The sequence below is a fragment of the Scyliorhinus canicula genome, chromosome 17, assembly GCF_902713615.1.
Source record: "Scyliorhinus canicula chromosome 17, sScyCan1.1, whole genome shotgun sequence".
Taxonomy (NCBI): Eukaryota; Metazoa; Chordata; class Chondrichthyes; order Carcharhiniformes; family Scyliorhinidae; genus Scyliorhinus; species Scyliorhinus canicula.
Window position 1 is genome coordinate 25,043,151 of NC_052162.1, and position 6,000 is coordinate 25,049,150.

Below are 6,000 nucleotides of genomic sequence, written 5' to 3' on the forward strand. Positions count from 1 at the left end.
GGTTTAGCTTTACCCAATTAATTTTATTATTGGGCTGCCAATATTCAGAACATGCTGGGGAGGCTTAACAATCCAAGTTCCATATGGGGGCAAATGGAAGAGAGTTCTTGTAGAGGCTCTAGTTTGAGTGCCTTAGTAACTGCCTCACTCGCATTCACTCCTGCAAAATTTTCTTTGAATCCAGTGGTGGTATCCACTGGATGATCTGGAAGCAATTCAGACATTTCAAATTTAGCATCATATCGTTGTGCTGGCGAGTTTAGACTCAATGTTAGGTCATGGGGGGGGGGGGGGGGGGGGGGATGGTCTGGAAAGGTTTGGGGTCTTATCCGTAAAATCCCAACTACCTGGGACCAATTTGTTTAGAAATTTCCAAATTTGTGACTTTTTTCCCCAGGAGACTTTTTCCTTCATTTCCCTTGATGCCCCCCTGATGATTTATCTTTGGCCAGGTCTGGTGGAAGGAGCATTTTGGACATTTATGGCCAGATTCTATCAGCAGTTGGCTCCGTTGGGTGAGTTGAAGATAAAGTGGGAGGGTGAATTTTGGGTCTCCTTCTTTAACATCACAGCAGAGATTCATAACATCGACCGGTCCACTGGTGGCCATTTTCAGGGTATCAGATTCGCTGGTACTGCAGATGGAGGTGATGGTGGATGTCCTTGCCTTTGCCTCGTTAATAGCCTGGAGGTGAGTTCTGCTTGGGTAGAGGTCCCCTACTCCGCTCAGTGCCTCGGCCTGGTTGGGTGATCTCATTAAATTTTTACATTTGGAGAAGGTCAGATACACCATTAGGTGGTCGATAGAGAGGTTCTACCCGAGATGGCAGCCATCCATTTTCTTTTTCAAAGATTTAGTCACTGTCAGTTGTTATGGGGCTTTTTAGTTTATTGCTGGGGAGTTAAGTTTGGATGTGTTCTTAACTGTTGATCGTGTTCTTTTTATATTGTAACCTGAAGCATCCATTTTATATTATACCTTTCAAAAGAATAAAAGAGACAACAACAAGATTTTTTTATGCCCAGCAAGTTACGATCAGAAACGTACTGTCTGAAAAGTGTGGTAGAATCAGATTCCCCATTTTAAAACAAAGTTTTTTTCAAAGAGACACTTTGGGCTAAACGTCCTCCTTCTGTACTGTACGATTCTTTAAACTGAGTAATTACACCTAAAAAGGTTCACAATGCATGACTAAGCCCATTATAAGTAGCCAAAAGGAAGTTAGTCCAGGAATACACATTACATTCATGCAAATTTCAATTTTTTCAGACAGGTTAACAAAATTAATAAGTAAAGCATATGGGACCCTGGGCTTTATAAAACAGAAGCATGGGGTACAAAAGCCAGGAAGATAGCTAAATCCTATATAAAACCCTACTTAAGACCTCAGCTGGTCTGATTTCATGCAAACAGAGGTTAGAAATGATTGCACCACCTAATGGGGTAGTGCATACAGATTCAGTAATAACCTTCAAAAGGAAATTGGATAAATACCTTAAAGAAGGAATTACAGGGGTACAAATTGTTGTTCGGTCCGAGGAAACAACAGGGAAGAGGAAGTAACTAAAGAGTAATTTGAACACGCTGGTGCACACTCAAGGGGCTGAATGTTCTGCCGTTCTGCACTGTACCTTGGGTTCCAAGCTTCCAACACTGGCCCTAAATTAAGCAAATGCTTTACAAGAATTCCTCTTCCAATAAAAATTCTTGAATTTACCCTCTGAAATTTTTAACACATAAAATTCCCCTCAATCTTCTTCACCCCATTGAGTACAATCTCAGTTTTTGTCAACTTAGACCAAAGATGCGTAGGCTAGGTGGAGTGGCCATGCTAAATTGGCCCTCAGCGTCCAATAGTTAGGTGGGCCTGCGGGAACAGGGTGGAGGAATGGGCCTAGGTCAGTGCAGGCTCGATGAGAGAATGGCCTCCTTCTGCACTGTAGGGATTTTATGATTCTATATTCTCTTCCATTCCTCATATTGTCCTAGTCAATCTACATTGAACAAAACCAAAATGCCCCTGTACTATAGACGCTGGAGATCTGAAAGAAAATCAGAGAATGCTGGAAGTATTCAGCAGTTCCGGCAGCATCTGTGGAGAGATAAATAGAATTAAAGTTTCAGGTCGATGACCCCTTGAACAAAAGGTGATCAACCTGAAACATTAATTCAGTTTCTCTGTCCATTAAATATACCTTTTCACTACCTAAAATAGGGTGCCCAAAGTCATTATCTTTTCACCCACCACATAAAATCAAACAAGATGAATACAATGGAAGTTCCAATAAATATTGGTTTGCTATACTAAATACATTTTGGGCAATCTCACCCAGTTTCTAGGTGGCAGTTCACAAAACTACACTGTCACTTATTCTCAGAGACCACCAAGAATGTCAACTGAGGGGCAGCATGATGGCACAGTGGTAAGCACTGCTGCATCACAGCGCCGAAGACCTGGGTTCGATCCCGGCCCAAGGTCACTGTCCAAGTGAGCTTGCATATTCTCCCCATGTCTGCGTGATCTCACCTCCACAACACAAAAGTGCAGGGTAGATGGATTGGTCATGCTAAATTGCCCCAATTGGGTACTCTGGGATGTCAACTGAGGAAGTTGGGTTCATCTAGCCTTTACTCATCACTTCAACTCATTTGAAGTCAGCATTGCCAACATTACGCCCAAAAAGCGGTGTAAGTTTCCATTCCCAAACTGATGAGTTTCAACTGGAAAACAAAATCCAATGGTTCAGGGCAAAAAGCCAAAGGTTAGAAATGCACAGGCATCCAAACTCAAAATTAGCACAAGATGTTGACTTGTCCATGGACTAATACAATGAAACTCAAAAAATAGTGTCAAACTAATAGTTGGTTAAGGCACCAAGTAATAACAGACTTTCAGAATAAGTGGAATGTTTTGGGAATCTGATTCACAAGGACAATGCCAATCTTAAAAGCATGCAAGTGGTGGTAGCCATAGATTTTGTCTCAAAACTTCACTCTGGATCAATTTCACCCTCCTCTGTTAATCTGTTTGCTTTTCAACTTGTGCTTGGAATCTTTCTAGTGTTGAAAAGTGAATAGGATTTTGTTATTTTGTAGCCATAAGCATCCTTCCATCTACATATGGTGATGAAGATGCGGAAAATCAAATGTGTTGGGGATGGCGTAGCTATTTGGTGCACATTTGCTAATGGCTGAAGAGACCAATCTGAGAGAGGCAGGTTCTGCTACAAGTGCTGTACTTGAATTTTTAACAAGTGTCACCACGGGTCGTTGTTTTCAGCACTGGCGCCTATTGCCGAGCCGCTGATTGCAACGGTGACACATGCTGGTCCACAAATGACGTTGCCATGTCCCTGTGACGTTGAATAGTGTCTCCCGGCTGCAAAATCAATATATAGGGCTTTAATGTCACACATACAAGCATCCTTGAAGCAGAGCCATGGGCGTCCTGCTGGCCTCCTGGCTCCAGCTACCCCACCATACAGAAAATCCCTGTCCTTCCATTCTGTACCCAAGTCTGTGAAGTCACCTCTGCTTGATGAGTGCCAATATACTTGATGAATTTACCCTGCTGGAAGTGGTTAGTGAATTCTGCTATTGTGGGTGCATGGTGACAGATAATCTGCCTCTTGATGCAGAACTCAATGCATAGATACATATGGACAACCGATACAATCATTGGCCGGCTCATGAAAAGTGCATGGAATAACATCAAGCTGAGTCTTAGGACCAAGATGCCAGTTTATGAGACCCATATTCTCAGCACCTTGTTACTTACTTTTTTACTTGATATGCATGTGAAACAAGGGCAACTTCGAGCCATCATGAAAGGAAGCTCAACAACTTGTAACTCTGCTTTTGCAGCACACTTTCAATAGCTCATGGAAGGACAAAACTATTAAGAGAATTCTCTTAATAGTTCACCCTTCTTTTGAAACGCTCAGTTGCTTCTTTAAAGGGACGAAATCTTGCCCCAATTTCTTCAATTTTCTTCTGTCACATTTCCCAATTTTCTTCTGTCTCATATATCAAAAGCAAACAGCAAAAGAAGTCATGCAAGAATTGTTTCCCAACATCATAGGCAGTTATATTTAAACAGAAGTGGAAAGAACTCAGTTAAGAAAAAGTATAAAGATTATTTTTTAAAAACCTTACTCGATTCTTTTGGCCTGTTGGAGAATCAGAAAAGGTCCCTGAAATCAGGACTTTGATAACCAATTTTCTTTGAAGAAAGCTCACATGGCATCCTAGCAAGCAAAGTTATGACATTACAATTCTGCACCATAACTGCAGGCTTATACACCATATACATAATAAATTTGTAAAGATAAATATTTAGGAACAATGAGCATCACTATTCAAAACTAAATCTTTGATCAACTGGACATTTACCAATATACATTTACAACCAGATAGACTTAAAACCTATAAAACAAGTTCTACAACTATTATACATTGTATGTCACCCTGCAGGTCTGTCGGACCAGAGTGTTAATTAACGTCAACGGGGCTGAATTGAGAGAAAAAATGGCAACAAAATGTTGACAAAAATCCCTACTCTATCTCTGCAAAAGAAACATCTATAAAAGAGATTTTTTAAAAATAATTTGGCCAATGAGAAAACTTGAATTCCTCTCAGAATAGGTATATGCCCAAACTGCTCTATCAATCGCTGATGCGGTGCAAATTTGTTGGGAAAAAATACAGATCAATAAAACTGGGCAATTTACCCACTGAAGTTTTCAATTTGCAAATATCAAATAAATTCCTGGTCCTGCAAGAAATCAGTAAACTTCAATGAAGCTTTGTTTTACGAAACAGCCGACTCTCCAGCAATGACCACTTTTAAAAAGCCATAAACTACACCAACCTGAGCAGCTACTCGTGCCTAACGTGCCACTTGTGTGTTGCTACCTGCCAGTACTATTGACCGACATAAACCCAGTTACGCAATCGCATAAAAATCTCAGTGCGCCGGGTCTTCACGGTATTTCAATCGGAGCCTGTTACCGGTCAAAAAAAGAGACAAACAAAAGTGGGGAGGGGGTGGAATCAACAGGCTCTAATTGTACTTTAAACACGAAACTGAATTTGTGCCAGAGCCCTGCCAGTCAGGAACTCCGCCAGTGTTTCTAGGAGAGAAAGGGACCCGGGGTGACAGAGGAGAAAATACTAAATGGACTCCAAATCATTTAATCAGGATTTTAAAAATGAAGGAGAAATTGACCCAACACCAAAAAAAGGAACAAAGGCTGCAAATCAAAAATAAGTGGTGTTTTAATATAAAATAACTGCGGCTCTGAGAAGGATTTGCTTCAGAAGGTGCTGGTTATTTTAACAAAGGGATTTATTTTCACGACACAGATTCGGGGCGGGCGGCGTGGATTCGGGGGGAGGGAGGGTGTTTCAATCCGGCCGGGGCCTGGGCAAATCCGGGGCCCTGCCTCCCCGCCTCTCCCTCACTCTGCCCCAGACTGGGCTGCGGCGTTAGGCCGCGGAGCCTGGGCCTTTCCCTCAGTCACCCCCCCAGACGCAGCTGCCGGGTTTCCAGGGTGTGACCGGAGCGGCGGACCGGGGAAGTAAAGAGGCCCCGCCGCCTCCGGCCACCGCCGACGTTTCCCCCCTTCTCCGCCAGAGCCGCCCGCTCCCCTCACCTGCTCACAGCGTCGCGCTCGATTCAATCCGATCCGGGCCGCTCACACCGTTACCACCATTGTTAGGAGGGGGACGACAAGCGGAAACAGGAAGTCGGCGCCGAGTCCCGCCCGCTCTCCCGTCCCCCCCGGCACGGAACCCCGACCCCGAAACCATTCCCCCACCCCCGCGCAGCCGCCTGATCCCTGGAGAAAGGTTCCTAAGGGAGAGGAGACCAGTATTTGAATCTTAAATAAGGGGCAGTTACGAGTGAGGGCAAGAATGGGGAGCTGGCTGAGGTGAACTGGCCAATGTACTTAAGTAATAATGGATAAACAGTGGCCCAGTGACAGGTATATTTCAGA

At 43.4% G+C, this 6,000-nt stretch overlaps 1 protein-coding gene across 2 annotated transcripts in view; it reads right to left on the reverse strand.

The window, feature by feature from the left end:
* Window positions 1–5,781, reverse strand: part of rlim (ring finger protein, LIM domain interacting) — a 67,570-nt gene extending 61,789 nt beyond the window's left edge. The window contains exons 1-2 of one of the 2 annotated variants that reach the window (XM_038774541.1): window positions 5,656–5,742; window positions 4,157–4,248 (exon numbers count right to left, since the gene is read on the reverse strand). The gene's annotated coding sequence lies outside the window, so the exon portion shown is untranslated. Of the gene's footprint in view, window positions 1–4,156; window positions 4,249–5,655 lie in introns of both variants that reach the window. The other variant, XM_038774540.1, reaches the window with a different exon arrangement.
* Between the last annotated feature and the right edge of the window lie 219 nt (window positions 5,782–6,000).